Raw genomic sequence first — 22,719 nt, 5'->3', positions numbered from 1 at the left:
AATGAAAATTAAATTACATTTGAAAATAATAATCATATTCAAGGTAATGGAAGTGAAATAACAGTTAAATTTGAAAATATAATGCAGAACTTAGATACTGTTAGGATACTCAAGTACAGCCATGATTCCAAGATTCTAAATGGTTGGGGGAGGTCAGACCAAAACGGAATATATCAGATTAAACATAGCTATGGTTTAAATTCATTTTCCAATGAAATAGAAGACATAATATAATCCAACTTAGATGAAGATCACATAGGAAATGATTTAATCCAAGAAGATTTAACTAGTTCAACCATACAAATGACAGGAGATAGCAGAGAAGTGCAGAATGAGTCACTAACAATAAATTCTATATCTACACAAAAGCCAGAAATATAGTATGGAGTACCACCGGGGAAAATGAACGCACACATTGCAGTGAGACAGGAGAAATTCAGCTTACTAAACTCATTCCCAGAAAATAATATCATAGAGGGCAAGGTTTCTACCTCCACACAGTCAAAAGAGAGATTAGATGAACAAAACCTTGAGGCTGATGAAAGTTTAGAGCCTGTGAATTTTAGTAACAGAATTGCATATCTGCAAGAAGTAGTTAACCCCATGACATCATGTATATCACCACAAAACACAAATCTGAAACAACTAGAAACAGATTTGGGAAAGATAAAAGCTGATGATATAGGGTTAGATCAACACAGAAAATCTCACTTAACAACATCTGACACCACTTAGCATGGTACTGAATAAAATCCAATGAAAAAAATAAGTATTACAGAATTCAGTGATCAAGAATCAGATTAAGAACAAGATAATTCAATACCAGATGGTGTAATAATAATCAACCAAAACAGTGATCAAGAAAAAGAACCAGGTTGATAGAATGAATTCTGTCAAACAGTCAAAGAACAACTAATCCCAATATTATACAAACTATTTGACAGAATAAGCAAAGAAGGAGTTCTACCAAATTCCTTTTTTGACACAACTATGGTACTGATTCCAAAGCCAGGCAGGTCAAAAACAGAGAAAGAAAACTATAGACCAATCACTTTAATTAATTTGAATGCAAAAATCTTAAATAGGATACTAGCAAAAAGACTCCAGAAAGTCATTACAAGGGTTATTCACTATGACCAAGGAGGATTCATACCAGGAATGCAAGGCTGGTTGGATATTACGAAAAGCATCTACATAATTGGCCATATAAACAAGCAAACTGAAAAAAATCACATGGTTATCTCAATAGATGCAGAAAAAGCCTTTGACAAATTCCAACACCCATTAATTTTGAAAACAATAGAAATTATAGGAATAGAAGGGCCTTTCTTAAAAATAATAAATAGGATCTATCTAGAACCATCAGCCAATATCATCTGCAATGGGGATAAACTAGATGCATTCCCAATAAGATCAGGAGTGAAATAAGGCTACCCATTATCACCTCTATTATTTAACATTGTACTAGAAACACTAGCAGTAGCAATTATAGAAGAAAAAGAAATTGAAGGTATTAAAATTGGCAATGAAGATACAAAGCTATCACTCTTTGCAGATGATATAATATATATTATATAGCATATATATAATCATATATATGCTATATAATGATATATAATATATTAAAGAATCCTAGAGAATCCACTAAAAAGCTAGTCAAAATAATCAGCAACTTTAGCAAAGTTGCAGGATACAAAATAAAGGCACATAAGTCATCAGCATTTCTATATATCTCCAACACAACTCAGCAGCAGGAATTAGAAAGAGAAATTCCATTCAAAATCACCCTAGACAATATAAAATACTTAGGAATCTATCTGCCGAGACAAACACAGGAACTCTCTGAACACTACGACAAAACACTTTTCACACAACTAAAACTAGATCTGACCAATTGGCAAAACATTAACTGCTCATGGGTAGGATGAGCTAACATAATAAAAATGATCATCCTACCCAAATTTATCTATTTATTTAGTGCCATACCAATAGAACTACCAAAAATTTTTTTTACTGAATTAGAAAAAACCATAACAAAGTTCATTTGCATGAACAAAAGATCAAGGATATCCAGAGAAATAATGAAAAAATACAAAGGAAGGTGGCCTTGCAGTACCAGATCTCAACCTAATCTATAAAGCAGCGGTCATTATAACAATTTGGTACTGGCTAAGAGACAGAAAGGAGGATCAGTGGAATAGACTTGGGGTAAGTGACCTCAGCAAGACAGTCTATGACAAGCCCAAGGATCCCAACATTTGGGGCAAAAATCCACTATTTTATAAAAACTGCTGGGAAAAATTGGAAGACAGTGTGGGAGAGATTAGGCTTGGATCAACACCTCACACCCTATTACAAGATAAACTCAGAATGGGTGAATGACCTCAACATAAAGAAGGAAACTATAAGTAAATTATGTGAACATAGAATAGTATACATGTCAGACCTTTGAAAAGGGAAAGATTTCAAAACCAATCAAGACTTAGAGTCACAAAATGTAAAATAAATCATTTTGACTACATCAAATTAAAAAGGTTTTGTACAAACAAAACCAATGTAACTAAAATTACAAGGGAAATAACAAACTGGAAAACAATCTTCATAACAAAAACCTCTGACAAGAGTCTAATTACTCAAATTTACAAAGAGCTTAATCAAATGTAAAAAAAGTCAAGCCATTCCCCAATTGATAAACGGGCAAGGGACTTGAGTAGGCAATTTTCAGTCAAAGAAATCAAAACCATTAATAAGCACATGAAAAAGTGTTCTAAATCTCTTATAATCAGAGACATGCAAATCAAAACAACTCTGAGTTATCACCTCACACCTAGCAGATTGGCTAACATGGCACCAAAGGAAAGTAATGAATGCTGGAGTTGGATGTGGCAAAGAGGGGACATTAATTCATTGTTGGTGGATCTGTGAATTGATCCAACCATTCTGGAGGGCAATTTGGACCGATGCCCAAAGGGATCTAAAAGACTGTCTGCCTTTTGACACAGCTATAGCACCTCTGGGTTTTTACCCCAAAGAAAAATAAGGAAAAATATATGTACAAAAATATTCATAGCTGCGCTCCTTGTGGTGGCAAAAAATTGGAAAATGAGGGGATGCCCTTCAATTGGGGAATGGCTGAACAAATTGTGGTATATGTTGGTGATGGAATACTATTGTGCTCAAAGGAATAACAAACTGGAGGAATTCCATGGGAATTGGAACAACTTCCAGAATGTTATGCAGAGCAAAAGGAACAGAACCAGGAGAACAATGTACACAGAGACTGATACACTGTGGTACAATCGAATGTAATGGACTTCTCCATTAGTTGCAATGCAATGATCCTGAGCAACTTGGAGGAATCTATGAGAAAGAACACTATCCACATTCAAAGGAAAAACTGTGGGAATAAAAACACCAAAGAAAAACAACTGCTTGATTACATGGGTTAAGGGAGTTACAACAATCAGGAGTTGTAGATGCTAAATGAACATCCTAATGCAAACACCAACAACATGGAAATAGGTTCTGATCAAGGACACATGTAATACCCAGTGGAATTGTGTGTCGGTTATGGGAGGGGTAGTGGAAGGGGTGGGAGGAATAGAAAATAATTTTTATAAGCAAGGAATAATGTTTGAAATTTACCAAATAAAAAAATAATATTAAAAAAAGAAAATGAAGTGATGCCCTTTGAATAGGGAATGGCTGAACAAATTGTGGCATTTGTTGGTGATGAAATACTATTATGCTAAAAGGAATAAAGAACTGGAGGAGTTCCGTGTGAACTGGAACAATTTCAGCAACTGATGCAGAGTGAAATAAACAGAAACAGCAGAACATTTTACACAGAGATGGCACAATTGAATGTAATAGACTTCTGTACTAGCAGCAATGCTATGATCCAGGAGATATCTGAGGGATTTTTAAGAAAGAATGCTATCCATATCCAGAGAAATAACTTTGGGGGTAGAAACAAAGAAGAAAAATAAGATCTTGATCTCATGGTTCCATGGAGATATGATTGAGGATGTAGACTTTAAATGATCACCCTAGTGCAAATTTAAAAAAATATGGAAATAGGTCTTGATCAATGGCACATGTAAAATACAGTGAAAGTGCTTATTGGCTCTGCAAGGGGGTGGGAGGAGTGGATGAAAAGAACATGAATGATGCAACAATGGAAAAATATTCTCAATTAATTAAATAAACTTTGAAAAAGAAAAAAAATATTATCATCAGGTTATCTAGAAGTACACTTAGAGGGAATAGTGATATATTGTATAGGATGAAATGTCTATATAAATGTCTATACATATATATAACTAGGAGAACAAAAGAGGATAATACCACAAGAAATGGGAAAAGAGACACAATGGGGTAAATTCATATTTCATAAAGAAGTGCATGGCGGGAGGGGGAGAAGGCTAAAATAATGGATGGGTGAAAGAGGTTGGAGACAGGTAATTCTTAAATCTTATGCTCATTGAAATTGACTCAGAGAGGGAAAGGACAATCAGATCCATTGGGACAGAGAATTATATCATGCCCTATTGAGTAAATGGGTAATAAATGGGTTGGTGGAGAGGAGAGCAATACAAGGGAGGGAGAGATTGGGAGGGTCATTTAAAAGTCACTATTGTAAGAGAGAAATAAATAGGAGTAGAGGGGTAGGAAGGGGAGTAATATTGGGGAGGAGAAATAGGGGGAGACTGACTAAAAGTGAAAAGTTGGAGGGGAAGGCAAGAGGGATAAGAGAAAAGGCTGAATCAAAGGAGGAAGTCAAAATGGAGGGGAAACTGGGAATATGAATGTGATGAACTCATCAATAAATGGAAGCAGATAGGAGAATAGATTAAAAACCAGAATTCTACTATATCTTGTCTACAAGAAACATAGTTGAGGCAGGTTGACATACAAAGTATAAAGGTTAGAGGGTGCAGCAGAATTTACCGGGCTCTAACTGAGACAAAAGAAGGTAGAAATAGCAATAATGATCTGACAAAAGCTAAAGCAAAAATATATCTCATTAAAAGAGATAAGGAAAGTAATTAAATCTTGATGAAAGGCAGTATAAATAAAGAAGAAATAGCAAAATATATGCACCAAATTGTACAGAATTCAGATTTCTAAAGGAGAAACTAAAGGAACTTAAGTAGGAAATAGATACTAAAACCCATACTAGTGGGAGTCCTTAACCTTCCTCTATCAGAACTAGATAAATCAAACAAAAAAATAAATAAGAAAGAAGTAAGGGAAATGAATGAAATCTTTAAAAAAAATAAGAGCTAATAGATATCTAGAGAAAAATAAATTGGGATAAATGGAATATTGTGACAGAGGCAGGAACATAAGAAAGAAGTGCCAGGCTGAAGAGTGTGTGGAGCTGATTACCTCAATGAGGGAGGGGCCCCCAGGAGGTTTGGAAACTGAGGAAGAGAAGATTCTGGCAGTAGAAGCAGTTGGTCTCTCAATCGGGAGAAGCCAAAGAGAGAAGGTTGAAAAAGACTTTCTCCTGAGGGTTACTCACTTTTTCCTGTCTGTGACTGGAAATCATTCCCTCCAACATTTCCCAATTGAGAAGACTATTCAAGAGGAAACATGAGAAAGACATTTTAAATCTCTGTCCGACTTTACTTCAGCTCCTGTTGTCCTGAATCTGAACTGTGGCCAAGGCGCCAAACTCAAGGTGAGTCAACCTGACATTCTCTCAGGTGGCTCAGGCTGCCAAGGCCTGAATTACCCCACAAACTCAAGGAGGGAGGGGAAAGGGTTTAGGTAGAGACAAGAATCCCCTTTTCCCTACTTTCCTCTCCCATTCTTTCCTTGCTAGTTATTCCTTTGTATTATGCTGATTGATTTGACATTAAAATAGTTGTCTTTTCCCCAAGCTGTGAAGCAAGTGTGAGTGAACAGATCAAGGAGAGGCCTCAAGTAGTGGAGGGGGGATAAGAGGGACAGAAGAATCTGGGAGCCTTAGCTAAGGAGGGAAGGCAGAAGGGCAAAAATCTTCAAACCCCCTCTTCTCTCTCTGAGCTAACCTTAAACATCCACTGTCTCCCCTGAACCCCACTTTGAGAAGGGAGGTCTCCACTCTTATATATATATATATATATATATATATATATATATATATATATATATATATATATATATATATATATATATATATATATACTGAAATACTAAACCCCCTGGTTACAATTAAACAATCCTTCTAATACAATATGCCTTCTTTTCAGCAGCACATGGTACATATACAAAGATTGACTTATGTACTGTAGCATAAAAAAATTGCAAGCAAACATAGGAAAGCCAAAATAATAAAGAAAATTTTTTTTCAAACCAAAATACAATAAAGATCATAATCGATGAGGGAATTGTGAAAAGGCAGATTTCAAAATAATTGGTAACTAAATAATCAAATTCTTCAAAACTGATTGGTCAAAGAACAAATCAAAGAAACAATTACTGATTTCATTGAAGACAATGACAATGAAGAAACAGCTTATCAAAAATCTATGGGATGTAGCCAAAGTGGTACTCAGGGGAAAATTTTTATCCCTGAAGGCATATATCAACAAATCAGAGAGGGAAGAAGTTAATGAATTGAGCATGCAACTTAAGAAACTACAAAGAGAATAAATTAAAAATCCCTAAATAAAAACTCAGTTGGAAATCATAAAAATCAAAGGAGAAATTAATAAAATTGAAAGCAAAAGAACTAATGAACTAATAAATAAGAAGAGGAGCTAGTACTTTGAAAAAAACATAAAGTAGATAAAGTACTTGTTAATCTAATACAAAAATGAAAATCAAATTAATAGCATCAAAGGTAAAAGGGCAACCTCACCTCAAATGAAGAAGAAATTAAGGTAATTATTAAGAATTATTTTGCCTGAGTATATGGCAATAAGTATGACAACCTAGGTGAAATGGGTGAATATTGACAAAAATATAAATTTTATAGAACAAAAGAGGAAATAAGACTTAAATAATCCAATCTCAGAAAAAGAAATCTAACAAGCCATCAAGAAACTCCCTAAGATAAAATCTCCAGGGCTAGATGGATTCACAAGTTAATTCTATGAAACATTTAAAGAACAACTAATCCCAATACCATATATTTGACAAAATAAGCAAAGGGATTTTACCAAATTCTTTTTATGACACAAGTATGGTACTGATTCCAAAGCCGGGCAGACAAAAAACAGAGAAAGAAAACCATGGACCAATTTCCTTAATGAATATAGATGCAAAAATCTTCAATAGAATTCAATAGAAAAAAGACTCCAGCAAGTTATCATGAGAATTACTCATTATCATCATGTAGGATTTATCCCAGGAATAGAAGGATGACTTAATATTAAGAAAAAGATGGTTTAATATTAGGAAAATTATCCATGTCATTGACCATATCAACAACCAAATGAAATCACATCATTATCTCAATAGATGCAGAAAAAGCCATTGAGAAAATACAACACTCATTCCTATTGAAAACACTAGAAACTAGAGGAATAGAAAGGCCTTTCCTAAAAATGATAAACAATATATAATATGTATTTAAAACCATCAGTAAGCATCATCTGCAATGAGGATAAATTAGAAGCTTTCTGAAAAAGATCAGGAGTGAAGCATGGGTGCCCATTATCACCTCTATTATTTAACATTCTACTAGAAATGCTCACAGTAGCAATTAGACAAGAAAAGGAAATTGAACGGATTAAAGTAGATAATGAAGACACTAAACTTTGCAGATGAAATGATTGTATATTTAGAGAATTCTAGAGAATCAACTAAAAAGCTAGTGGAAATAATCAGCAACTTTAGCAAAGATTCAGGATACGAAATAAACTCACACAAATCATCAGCATTTCTATATATTTACAACACAACTCAGCAGCAAACGTTAGAAAGAAATCAATTTAGAATCAATATCGATAAATATAAAAGAAAATATAAAATATTTAGGAATCTATTTACCAAGAAAAACACAGGAATCATATGAACACAACTACAAAACATTTTCCACACATTTAAAACTAAATGTTAATAATTGGAAAAACATTAATTATTCATGGGTAGGATGAGCTAACATAATAAAAATGACAATCCTACCCAAATTAATTCATTTATTCAGTTTCATGCCTATCAAACTACCATGACACTTTTTTATTGAATTAGAAAAAATAATAACAAAGTTCATTTGGAAGAACAAAAGATCAAGAATATCAGGGGAACTAATGAAAAAAAAATGTAAAGGATGGGGCCTTGAAGTACCAGATCCTAAACTGTACTATAAAGCAGTGGTCATCAAAACAATATGGTAGTGGTCAAGAGACAGAAGGTTGGATCAATGAAATAGACTTGGAGTAAATGTCTTCAGCAAGATAGCATACAATAAACCCAAAGATTCCAACTTTTGGGACAGAAACCCAGTATTTTACAAAAACTGCTAGGAATATTCTAAAACAGTATGGGAGAGATTAGGCTTAGATCAACATCTCACACCTTACACCAAGATAAATTCAGAATGGATAAATGACTTAAATATGAAGAAGAAAACTATAAGTAAATTAGGTGAACATAGAATAGTATACCTGTCAGATCGATGGTAAAGGAAAGAATTTAATTCCACTGCTGGTGGAATTGTGAATTGATCCAAGTATTCTGGAGGGCACCAAGGGGTTTAAAAGACTGCCCACCCTTTGACACTGCTCAGCTTGTACTAAAAGACATAATAAGGAAAAACACTTGTACAAAAATATTCATAGCCATCCTCTTTGTGATGGCAAAAATTATAAAATAAGTGGGTGTCCATCAATTTGGGAATGGCTGAACACACTGTGGTATCTGATGGTGATAGAATACTACTGTGCTGAAAGAAATAAAGAAATGGAGGAATTCTGTGTGAATTGGAAAGACCTCCAAGAATTGATGCAGAGTGAAAGGAGCAAAACCAGGAGAATATTGTACACAGAGACTGATGGCACAACTGAATGGAATGAATTTCTCTACTAGCAGCAATGCAATGATTCAGGACAATTCTAAGGAACTTATGAGAAAGTATGCTATCCACATCCAGAGAAAGAACCATGGGAGTAGAAATACAAAAGAAAAGCATGATTGATCATGTGGTTTGATAGGGATATGATTAGGATTTTAATGTTAAAAAAAATCACTGTACTGCAAATATGAATCACATGGAACTAGGTTTTGAACAATGATACACATATAACCTAGTGGAATTGCTTGTCAGCTCCAGAAGTGGGGAGGGGGAATGTGAGGATCATGAATCATGTAACCATGTAAAATTATTTTAAATTTAAAAAAGAATTTTAATATGTGTGCATTGGATTGGACTGATATTGGCCCAGGTAGTATCTCCAGTTCTGGATATTGGCTTGGGCCTTGGTTCAGAACTTGGAAAATTACATGGAGAATGGGTGTTGCACTTGCTGTTGCTATCCTCCTTACTCCATGCTGTAGCTTACTTCTGGCTGTCCTTCACTTTCACCCCAGTGCTCTACCTCTCTGCCAACCTTTCAAGTTTTTCTCTTCATGAAATTTGCTTCACTTTGTCTTCTTGCTACTTTTTTCAATCATGTATTCATTTTGTGACATTATTTTAAGATTAGTTAGGGAGGATTCTTATGGTGATTTCATGCTTCCCTGCTTCTACAATGCCATATTGGCAATGTATCTCCTCTACTTTTTTCATGAGGAAGAAAAAGCAGCATAAGCACAGACTTGAGTTCAAACTTGAAACAAAACAAAACAAAATTCCACTATAAGAAGTACTTGGGAGTATGCATCCTAATGTTTGGTGCTGCTACTTACAAAAGAGAGTGTTGGAAACTTTGTGGATAGTTGAGAAGCAACCAGCAGAGTCCAAAATGGAGCAAGCCAGAAGTAACATCAGGGCATTTCTAGAAGCTATCTATAGCCCACCATTTCTGGGGGTAAAAGTTGCCACTCCACATGTAGACTGAGCATATATGTTCCCTATGTGCATCTTGTTATATGAATTTCCTGTTTGCCATTTCCTCTTCCTTCAATCAACTTCACAGGAGAGGGCATACTAATTCAATTCAACTGAATTTTTCCCAGGGTTCAGAATTCCAAATTCCAGCTCTGTCCATAATACAATGGGATACACTTATACTTACTAATGGTTACAACAACAATTCTTAGTTCTCTGAGCACTTCAAGAAGGTCAGAGACCCTGCAGGCTCTGTGATGTGAAATAGGTATTTTTTTATTTAAATTCTATCTCCACAGGGCAATCCAGACCCTGAAAAGTTAAGCAATTTGCTTAAAGTCACACAGATCTTTTTAATAGTAGCCATAGACTCCCTATGTATTATATGTGTTCCTTATATATGTCCCCTCTTGCTATTTATAGTATATATCAGGATGCTGGAGTTTGATAACAAACAGAGAGTAACTGGCATGAGAACTTTCCCCAGGGTAGTAACCCCCAAAATAGACACATTTGCTTATTTGACAGAAAGGGGCCTTCTTAGGAATATATAAAGACTTCTGCATCCCCTTCCCAGTATTTGGGAACTTCTTAGACCTGATAGAAGTTGATATAGCATTCTATAATTATAGAAATTCCAGAATTCAGGCCACATTCTCCTAGGGCTAATGATTATCCCTGTATAGATAATGAAAGTCAAAGGAGAGTCTAGTTTAATGTATATTTTTGGATTTGTATAGATTTTGATTCAAAAATCATAGCTTTCAGTATTCCATTTGCCCATGATTAGAATGAATTAAGAGTTTTATTGATTTATTCTTTATTATGCTTTCATTAATAATTAAATTACAAGTTATATATGTTAGAGGGGCTCATCATTTGTAGTTTCAGTGGATGTAGGCACTTCATCTCTGGGAAATTTGTATTACAAGTAAGGTGCTGTATTGTGATTCTAGAACTCCTCCTCTTCTCATATTCTTTCTATCTTCTTGGCACTTTCTCCAATATTACTATTCTTTTTATGACACATTTTAACTATAGGACAGGTCCAAACTTCTACCATCAGAAAGCAAAACCCTTTCTCTTCGTTTAAAGTTCACCCCTATCTGATTCAGATCTCAGTTACTAATATCTATGAACTTTCCTTCGTCATCCTCAATAATGATGTTGTCTGGTCCACAGTCCTGTTCTCTTACCCAGTTCTAGCCCTTTTGGAATACTTAGACTTCCTAGTTCTTCAACTTCTTCAGCACCCACTACCTCTGCCTCCAGTCTATTTTAATGTCATATTTTATACTGCCCGTCCCTTATCTCAGTTCAGCTAATTTACCCTACACTCCAGAATGCCTAATTAAAGTTTTGCCCACAATGAGATTTATTCTAACAACATCAATAATTCTTAGATTTTTGTACAGTTCAAGAAGGCCTGAAATCAGGCTTTTATAAAATTGGCACTTTTTTTCAAAGGACAATCCAGGCACTGAAACATTAAACAATTTACATAAAGTCACACAGACTCATAACTGGAAAAGGGGGTTGAATTTCTAGAGGCAGAGCCAAGATGGCAGAGTAGAGCAGAGAAACTCAGAGTTACCAAGAGAATCCTCTCTAACCAATATTAAAATAATGCCACAAAACAAATACAGGAGTGAAAGAACCAATAAAGAGACAGGGTGAAACAACTTTTAAGAAAAGGAAAAAAAACCACAAGGTAAGAAGAGAACATCTAGGGCACTGGGCTGAGAGAGGAGAACATCGCCCAGGAGGCTATAGCAAGGAGTGAAGAACAAGCCACGAGCAAGCCACATACCCCTACCTGGAATCTGCTGTTCCAGGTACAGAACCTAATCCCAAGCCAACATTCAGATACAGAGACCCTGCCTGGACAAAATAGATGTTCACCCAACACACATCTCTTGAAATTCTAAACCTGTGAGTCCAGGTCAGTCTGGCTGAAGTGGGCTGATCTGTGTGGGGCCAGAATGAAACGAAGAGTCCTGGCCTAGGCCTGTGGCAAGGACATAGATCCCATTTTAAGGTAATTGGTAGACTCAAAAGGGATCTGTATCTTTTCACCAAAAGCTCAGGGCAGAGTTCTGGACAAGGCAATAAAGTGTGTGCTGGAATAGATCACATATCCAGTAAGAAAAAAAACTTATACCTAAATATGAGGCTAGAATTTGAGCAGTTCCTGACCTAATTAAGCACAGAGTAAGACCAAAAGCTTATGGTCAAGCCTGAGGCAAGTCTTTAAGCTTTCAGCATCTCAAGGGTTAATCTAATCAACAGTCAGATGTGGCTCTCAGAACTCTCAGCCCTCAGGTCAACATACACACTTGGAAGAACTGAAACTGGCAGAAACCAGAAAAAAAAAGCTAAGGGTAGCATCAAGATAAAACAGAAGTTTAAGAGGGTACCTAACCTCCAAGAAAAAAGAGCTTAGTTTATAAAAAGTTAGGGGAAATGAGCAGACAAGAAAAAGAGCATCTAACTTTAAAGAATGTTTATGAAGACAAAGAGCAAGGTACAGACAAGCAGGGAACCAGGAAAGCAAAGACATGCAAAGTCTAAAGGAAAAAATATGGATTGGACACAGATTTTTGGAAAAGCTCCAGAAAATACTTTGAAAAAACAATTAAGAGAGGCAGAAAAAATGGGTGAAATGAAAAAGAAGACCCAAAATCTGAAAGAGAAAAATCAGGTCTTAAAAACCTGAATTAAGCAACTAGAAACTAATGACTTCATGAGAAATCAAGAAACAATAAAACAAAATAAAAAGAATTTTAAAAACAGAAGAAAACATAAAATATCTTATTGAAAAAATCAACTGATATGGAAAACAAATGCAGGAAAGACAATATAGAATTATTAGAACTGAAAACATTAATTTAAAAAATCCTGGACATCATAATACAAGAAATTATCAAAGAAAACTGCTAAGAGATCCTCTAACAAGAAAATAAAATTGAAATTGAAAGATTTCATAGATCACCTCCAGAAAGAAATCATCAAATGACAACTTTCAGGAAATATAATAGCTAAATTCAAAAGACACCAAGTCAAGGAAAAATACTTCAAGCAGCCAGAAAGAAAAAAAAAAAACCTCAAATACAATGGAGCTACAACCAGTATCACACAGGACCTAGCAGCTTCTATATTAAAGGATTGAAGGGCATATTCAGGAAGGCAAAAGATCTAGGGATACAATCCAGGGTCCACTCTCCAACAAAACTAAGCATATTCTTTCAGGGAAAAAAATAAACATTCAATAAGATAGGTTTCCAAGCATTCCTGAGGAATAAGCCAGACCTAGACAAAAAATTTGAAGTGTAAACATGAGCCTCACAGGAAGTTTAAAAACATAAATAAGAAAGAGAAAATTCAGGGAACTCATTGAGGTCAAAATGTTTATTTCTACATGGAAGGAGGTTATCTGTAATTCTCAAAATTACTCTTATAAGTAGAGCAGAAAGAGGATAGGAAAGTAAGCTGATTATGATAATTATATACATATGATGACATGATGATATGATGTATATGTAAATGTGATGATATGAAATATGTCTATATTATATAATATGGATGTATATAACTTGATAAGCAAAAAATCAAGGGGGAAAAGAGTATTGCACTGGTAGAAAAGGGAATGGAGAGATGGAATGGGGAAATTCTATAACATAAAGAGGGGTGAAAATTATCATAATGGAGGGGAGGATAAAAGTATTTAATGGGAAATTCTTTAACTTTACTCTCATCATAATTGCCTCAGAGAGGAAATAATAACCATACTCATTGGTGAATAGAAATATATCTTAACCTACAGAGAAGGAGAATAATAAAAGGGAAGAGGGAGGTAATTGTAGAGGAAAGTGTGGGGGGGGGGATGATCAAAAGCAAAATATTGGTGAGGAGGAACAAAGAAAGGGAATAGAGCAGGATCAAAGGGGAAAATAATATGGAGGGCAATAAGCAATTAGTAATCATAACTCTGATTGTGAATGGGATGAACTCACCCATAAAATGGAAGACAATACCAGAGTGGCTTAAAAAACATAATCCTACCATATGTTGTTTACAAGAATCATATTTGAGGCAGGGAAACACTTACTGATTAAAGGTAAAAGGCTGGAGCAGACTTTATAATGTATCATCTAAATTTAAAAAAAGCAGGAATAGCGATCATGATTTCAGACAAAGCTAAAGTAAACATTGACCTCAATAAAATAGATAAGGAAGGAAATTACATCTTTCTAAAGGTACTATAAACAATGAAGTAATATCAATACTACTTCAGTTATGTACCAAATGTTATAGCATCCAGATTTCTAAAAGAGAAACCAGAAGACCTTAAGGAGGAAATAGATAATAAAACCATAATAGTGGAGGAACTCAACCTTCCTCTATCAGAAATGGATAAATTGAATCAAGAAATAAATAAGACAGAAGTAAGGGAAGTGAATGAAATGTTAGAAAAATAAGAATTAATAGGTATCTGGAGAAAACTGAATAGGGATAAAAAAGAATATACCTTCTTTTCAGCAGCACATGGTACATTATATATAAATTATGTACTAGGGCATAAAAACATTGCAAACAAATGCAATAAAGCAGAAATAATAAATGAAAATTTTCAGATGATAATGTGATAAAAATTATAATTAATAAGGGTTCAAGGAGAGTCTAATTTAAAATTCACTGGAAACTAAATAATCTAGTTCTTCAGAACTCATGGGTAAAAAAAGAAATCATAAAACAATTACTGATTTTGTTGAAGAAAATGACAATTTATCAAAAATTTGAGTGATACAGTCAAAACAGTACTAAGGGGAAAATGTATGTCCCTGAGTGCCTATATCAACAAAACAGGGAGGAAAAAGATTAACAAATTGGGCTTGCAACTAAAGAAATTTGAAAGAGAACAAATTGAAAACCCACAAATAAAAACTAAATTGGAAATCTCCCCCCAAAAATGGAGAAATGAATAAAATTGGAAATAAAAGAACTATTGAACTAATAAATATGACTAGGAGCTGGTACATTAAAAAAACAGATAAATAAAGTACTGGTAAATTTAATAAAAAAAGAAAAGAAGAAAATGAACAATATTAAAAACAAAAAGGGTGGTCTTACCTCTAATGAAGTGGAAATTAAGAGATACTTTGCCCAATAACTATGACAATTTAAGTGAAAAGGAAAATATTTGCAAAAATATAAAATGCCTAGATTAACAAAAGAGGAAATAGAATACTTATATAATCCCATCAGAAATTGAACAAGCCATCAAGGAACTCCCTAAGGAAAAATCTTCAGGACCAGATGGATTCACAAGTGAATTCTACAAAACCAACAACTAACCCCAATACTAGGCAAACTATTTGACAAAATAAGCAAAGGAGTCTTACCAAGTTCTTTTTATGACAAAAATATGATACTAATTCTCAAGCCAGGAAGACCAAAAACAGTGAAAGAAATGTACAGACCAATCTCCTTAATGAACATTGATGGAAAAAATATGAAATAAAATACTAGCTTAGATACTACAGCAAGCCATCACAAGGATTACTCACTATGACCAGGTGGGACTAGGAAGGCAAGGATTATTTAACATAAGGAAAACCATAAACATAATTGACCATATCAATAATCAAATTAACAGAAATCACATGACTATCTCAATAGATGCAGAAAATACATTTGACAAAACACAACACCCATTCCTTTTAAAAACATTAAAAAATATAGAAATAGAAGGGCCTTTCCTAAAAATAATAAATAGCATTTATTTAAAACTCTCAGCAAATATCATCTGCAATGGGGGTGTTAGAAGCCTTCCCAATAAGATCAGGAGTGAATCAAGAATGTCCATCATCACCACTATTACTTAATGTTGTTTTAGAAATGCTAGTGGTAGCAATTAGAGAAGAAAAATAAATTGAAGGGATTAAAGTAGGCAATGAGGAAACTAAACTCTATGCAGATGATAAGATGGTATACTGAGCAAATTCTAGAAAATCAACTAAAATTTGGTAGAAATGATTAATCATTTTAGCAAAGTTTCAGGATTAAAAAAATCCCACATAAATAATCAGTATTTCTATATATTACCAACAAAAATCAGCAGTAAGAGTTATAAAGAGAAACTCCTTTTAAAATCACTCTCTATAATATAAAATATTTGGGAATCTTTCTGCCAAGATAAACACAGGAGTTTTATGAACACAACTACAAAACACTTTTCATACAAATAAAACTAGATATTAGGAAAAACATTAATTGTTCATGGATAGGATGAGCTAATAAAATAAAAATGACAATCCTACCTAAAATATTTTATTATTAAGTGTAATACCTATCATGCTAAAAACTTTTTTATAGAATTAGAAAATATTATAACAAAGTTCATCTGGAAGATCAAAAGGTCAAGAATATCAAGGGGAATAATGAAAAAAAAATTGAAGGATGGGGGCCTAGCAGTACCAGATCTTAAACTATACTACAAAGCAGTCATCATCAAAACAATATGGTATTGGCTAAGACACAGAAGGGTGGGTCAATGGAATAGACTTGGAGTAAATGACCTCAGCTAGCTAGTGTACTATAAACCCAAAGATCCCTGCTTTTGGAACAATAACTCATTTTTTTTTTTTTACAAAATATACTGGGAAGATTGGAAAACAATATGGGGAAAATGAGGTTTAAATCAACATCTCACAGTCTATCCCAAGATAAATTCAAAATGAGTAAATAGCTTAAATATAAAGAGCAAAATCACAAATAAATTGATGAACATAGAATAGTATATCTATTAGTTGTATGAGAAAGGAAGGAATGTACGACCAAGCAAGAAACAGAAAACTTTACAAAATGCAAAATGAAAAATTTTGATTACATTAAATTAAAAAGGGTTTGTACAAATAGAATCTGTCAGATAATTTTAGGGTTGTGACTTTAAATCTAGATTTAAGTGGTCGCCAAATAAAATTCCCAAGGAGGTAGCTAAATCAAATCTCCTAAAGTACAGTCTGTGTAGGGTGGAGTAGTTTTTAAAGTTCACAAACCTATGCAACCAAATAAGAGAAGCAACAAACTGGGTAAAAAAAACTTATCATGAAATTTTCTCACAAAGATCTAATTTCTCAAATATATAAGAAAATAAGAAACTAAGTCAAATTTATAATAAATCAATCCATTACCCAATTGACAAATGGCCAAAGAATATGAATAGGCAGTTTTCAGATGAAGAAATAAAAACTATCAATAATCACATGAAAAAGTGTTCCAAATCCCTCCTGATTAGAGAAATGCAAATCAAAAGAATGTTGAAGTACCACCTCACTCCCATCAGATTGGCCTATATGACGTTAAAGGAAAATAATAAATGTTGGAAGGGAGGTGGCAAAATTGGGAAACTAATACACTGCTGATGGAGTTGTGAATTGATCCATCCATTCTGGAAGGCAATTTGGAATTCCTGCCCTTGGATCCAGCCATACCATTACTGGGTTGCTGGAAGCCAGCAGACCCTGACTGGCTGACAAGGTCATGGTCTGGGGAAAGGGGGTCTGCAAAGCAGAGCCCCAGATGAAAGCCCCCCTCAAACTCCCTTTCTGTGTCCCTTCTCCTCAACTTCCCTAACTAATGGACTTGCTATGATTACTAATATGAGAGCAAATACTTATAGGATCAATAAATATATACCGCACTTCAGTCCCCCTAGATTAGTACCCCAAAAGGACTGTAATTAAAAAATCAAAGCCCAAAGATTAATGCACATAACCCCTCCTTTCTCAATCACAAGACATGCTTCAAGACCTTACAATAAACACTGGCCAAATGCTTGGACACCATAATAAATCTTTCCCTACAGTTATCACACTCCAATGAATTTGTTGATAAACAGAAACCAAGTAGCATTGCTAGGTACTTCAAAGACCTTCGTGAACTGTTGCAGAGAAAAATGGGCAGAACCAGGAAAATATTGTACAAAAAACTGAACCTGTGGGGTGATCATATGTAATCAACTTTGCTACTAATAGCAATGCAATGACCAAGGACAATCTTGAGGGTCTTATGAGAAAGAATACTATCCATATAGAGAGAAAGAACTGTAGGAATAGAAATATAGAAGAAAAATGTATGATTCATAACATTTATGTGGGTATAGGATGTAGGGTTTGGGATTTTTTTTTACATTTTTAAAAAATTTATGTCCTTTATTGGCAATCTCTTAATATTCAGGCAAAATTTAAATGAATAGCATATCATAGGTACAAAGTTCCCCACAGATTTTTAAAATATATATATATATATATATGTATATATATATATCACACAAAAGTTTCCCAAGTCACAATGATTGCAGAGTAGAAATTTTGTATAAATAAAAATAAATAAAAAATGTATCAATAAATCATCAAAATGCACCAACATGGAGACAGTCAAGTTTCACTCTTCTTCCCTCTCTCTGCCTTGATCTTTCTCTGTAGCATCCTTTTCTTGCTGCTCTTTCTTCCAACATTTGGCCATTGCCAGCAATTTGAGGTTGGGCTGGTCAGCAGCATCCTCTGGAAAGATGTAATGGCAGTGCTCTTCCCAGCCAGCATCAGACCCATTTTATGCCTGAATTTTTCTCCTTTTCTTCACTTGCTCTGGCATTAGTTTGTCTACTCTCTCCTTTTGAGATTCTGTCCCAAATTCATATTCAAAGTTTCTCCAGGATTTTAATAACAGGAGCCTTTCTTCATTCTCTTCACAGTTTCTCATCCTTTGGTTGGCTTCTTCATATATTTGTCTGCATTGAGTTAAGCTTTCTTCAGTTCCTGCACACAGCTCAAACTGGGCAAAACTGATCCATACCTTAACATGCTGTGTTCTTTGCAGCAATCTGCGGTAAACACTTCTGTTTTTTTCAGTTTCTTCTTGTTGAATTTCAATGTCAATGTATGATTTCCAAAGCACCTCTGGCATATCTAAGCATGGCTGGCTAATGGCTAACTCATATATTGCCCAAGCTCTCTCCATATCTCCAAGAATTGTCTCTCACTCAGCAAATTTGATCCATGAAGTGCAATTTTCTGGCCCAAATTCCAGGAACTTTTCATAAAATTTCCAGCACCGATCAAATTCTCGAAGCTGCAGTTCCAATTCGATATAGACTTTAAACAGTTTGTTTTGGGGACACTTGCCAATAGAAGTCCCCAAAGTTCTTCTGGCTAATGGGAGATTTTTCTGTCTTATTTCAAATTGTGCATAGAGTAGCCACATTTTGGCAAATGTAAACTTTTGCGTGGAATCAATTTTAAACAGGCTTGATATACCTGTCTGGTCCTCTCTGGATCCTTTGCCTCCAACTCCTCATAAAGTACATAGTTGATCCAGAGGTATATATATAGCGCTTCCAGTATCTCTTCTCTGGGATGGGTGGCACACTGGCAATGGCTCTTTCATACACCTATCTCACTTTTCACCAGGTGCAAATAATTGAACCAGGTATCATAATTGTATGGATTGGCCCTTACTTGCTCTTCATATTGGAATCTCCTTTTGCTCACGATAATGTCTTCAATAGCTCACCTGTCCCCAAATTTTTTCTCAAAGGTTGTATAATGTTTCAAGAGTTCTTGGGCTTCTTGCTGTGAAAGCCTGTCAAGGGCATGTTTGTAGATGACTCAGATCCATTCAAATTCTTTCTGCTTTTCCTCAAACTTTTCAAAGGCCACATAGAGATGTTGATCCATTTATTCATCTCCAAAGAATTCCACAGCTCTTTCATATACTCTTCTTGCACAAGCCAAGTAGCCATGTTTTTCTTCAAAGCGAGCATACTTGATCCAGTTCTTCACATGAGGATGCACAAGGACAAATCTATCATGAATTCAAGGTGCCCAATCTATTTCTTGATATCTCAGTTCAAAGTTGATATGAGTGCCAGGCTTGTTCCTCAGGCTGCCACTCCATCCAGCGTTCAAATATTTGCCAGCTTCCAGCAACATTTCCCAACATTTCCTCCATATAAGTATATTTGGACCAGAACTGGTTGACCCCAGGAAGAGTTCTGATGGCCCAATCCCAGATATTCTGGACATGATTGACTTGGCAATTCTTCATTTCCATTTCTACATATTTTAGCCAGAGAGTGATATTGCGATAGTCTATATCTAAGGCATGCTCATATATAGAACTGACCCTTTGAACTTCTTTTACTCTCTCTTCCCATTGTGAATATTTGATCCAGTTACTCATCACATTTCTGTTCTTCCTTATATTGTCCTCAAAAGTCTTTCTCTTCCTTAGTTTATAATCATTCAATTCTTCTTCATCTGTGATCTTCTGTTGAGGAGGGGGTGGAAGAAGCTCAAGCTCTCTTTCTTTAGCTTCCCTTAAAAGCTGTTCTGCTGTGATCTTCACTTCAGCAGGGGCTTTGTTTTTTACCTTAGCCACTTTGGGGATCCATTGCTTTCTGGTCAAAGCAGAGGCTGCCATGTTTTCCAAGATGGGATTATAACTCCTTCAGAGCTGGCCCCGATCTGTGGTTCTGTGCCCTAAATCCAGGGAAACTGCTTCCAGTAGTCTCTGGTTAGCTCAGAAACACCAGACAACTCTAAACTGAAATTGCCACATGCCTCTTTTTATACTGGATCCTGGAGGTAGTAAGAGACCACTGGAGTTCACAAGTGGGAGGGAGTTCACAAGTGGTCACCTGTGAACATTGGGATAGTCACTTTGAACACCAGGTAGTAAGTTCTTTATAACTCCTGTAAACTGAAAGAAAGATGGGTTGTGAATTTTTACCCTTCTTTGTTTTTTTTAACTCCAAAACATAAGTCAATAGGGAGGTGTCATTCTCATTTAAACAGTAGCAGCTATGGTGTAAAGCCAATGACTTCTTGTAAGGTAGCTAATTGTGTACTAATAATGTCCCAGGTAAACTATACTAAGGATTCTTTGTTCTGACTTGACCTTATTCCTGAACTATACTACTGATAATGTCACCCAAAAGCCCAAGATTATATTAGCCATGTTATGTTGAATCTGACTTCAACAACCACCAAGATCTTTTTCTAATTGCCATTTAGCCAGATCTCCCCATCATGCTTTCTACTTTTTTTACAATTAATTCAATTTCCTTTAGAAAGAAAATAAAGTTGCACACATAAAAATGTGAAAAAATAACCTGACCACTTCAAGGCATGGTCAGCAGTGTGCCATTATTCATATTATACTCAGTAATGTAGTCTGAAACTTAGTACCAAAATCACTTTTACCCAAGCCCAAATTTCTAGCCTCTTCAGAACAGCCAGGTAACTCCAGGAGCCCAGAGTACCCTTGAATCATGGAGAGTGGTTACTTGCCAAGAAGCAAGTTAAAATCCTTCATCAACCATCTGTTCTATAGTTCAGATTGCTACAAACAATGGAGGCAGGGAAAACTGGGACACTGAAACAAAGTTCTTACTTTCTACTGGTATACTATATGGTAGAATCCCAAACACAAACATTTACTGCATCGCTGACTTAAAACCCTAAACACCCAGTATGGCAGGGAATCACTGGTGCATCTAAACGTTCCTCTGAGCTCGTGGAAAATGTAATTTTTTTTCTTTCTTTTTTTTAAACAATATTTTATTTGGTCATTTCAAAACATTACTCATTGGAGACAAAGATAATTTTATTTTCCTCCCTCCCCCATAGCCAATGCAAGATTCTACTGGGTTTCATATGTGTTCTTGATTTGAACCCATTTCCATGTTGTTGGTATTTGTACTAGAGTGTTCATTTAGAGTCTCTCCTCAGACATGTCCCCTTAACCACAGTAGTGAAGCAATTGCTTTTCCTCAGTGTTTTTACTCCCACAGTTTGTCCTCTGCTTGTGGATAGTGTTTTTTTCTCCTAGATTCCTGCAGATTGTTTAGGGACATTGCATAGACACTAATGGAGAAGTCCATTGCGTTCAATTGTACCACAGTGTATCAGTCTCTGTGTACAATGTTTTCCTGGTTCTGCACCTCTAATTCTGAATCTCTTCCTGGAGGTTGTTCCAGTCTCCATGGAATTCATCCACTTTATAATTCTTTTGAGGACAATAGTATTCCATCACCAACATATACCACAATTTGTTCAGCCATTCCCCAATTGAAGGGCATCCCCTCATTTTCCAATTTTTGGCCACCACAAAGAGTGCAGCTATGAATATTCTTGAACGAGACTTTTTCCTTATTACTGCATTGGGATACAAACTCAGCAGTGATATGACTGGATCAAAGGGCAGACAGTTTTTTATCACCCTTTGGGCATAGTTCGAAATGGCCCTCCAGAATGGTTGGATCAATTCACAACTCCACCAGCAATGAATTAGTGTCCCTACTTTACCACATCCCCTCCAGCATTCACTACTTTCCTTTGCTGTCATGTTAGCCAATCTGCTAGGTGTGAGGTGATACCTCAGAATTGTTTTGATTTGTATCTCCCTGATTATAAGAGATGTAGAGCACTTTTTCATGTGCTTATTAATAGTTTTGATTTCCTTGGCTGAGAACTGCCTGTTCATGTCCCTTGCCCATTTATCAATTGGAGAATGGCTTGATTTTTTGTACAATTGATTTAGCTCTTTGTAAATTTGAGTAATTAAACCTTTGTCAGAGGTTTTTATGAAGATTGCTTCCCAATTTGTTGCTTTCCTTCTGATTTTAGTTATATTGTATTTCTTTGTACAAAAGCTTTTTAGTTTGATGTAGTCAA

General features: G+C 35.2%; 1 protein-coding gene and 1 pseudogene across 3 annotated transcripts in view; both read right to left on the bottom strand.

The window, feature by feature from the left end:
* Positions 1-22,719, bottom strand: part of SHISA6 (shisa family member 6) — a 619,326-nt gene that overhangs the window by 544,583 nt on the left and 52,024 nt on the right. The window lies entirely within an intron of this gene.
* LOC103105388 (crooked neck-like protein 1) lies at positions 18,412-20,471 on the bottom strand (annotated as a pseudogene).

Source organism: Monodelphis domestica, chromosome 2, assembly GCF_027887165.1.
Source record: "Monodelphis domestica isolate mMonDom1 chromosome 2, mMonDom1.pri, whole genome shotgun sequence".
NCBI lineage: Eukaryota > Metazoa > Chordata > Mammalia > Didelphimorphia > Didelphidae > Monodelphis > Monodelphis domestica.
Note: the sequence above shows the minus strand (reverse complement) of the source record. Positions and strands in the feature narration are given on the sequence as shown.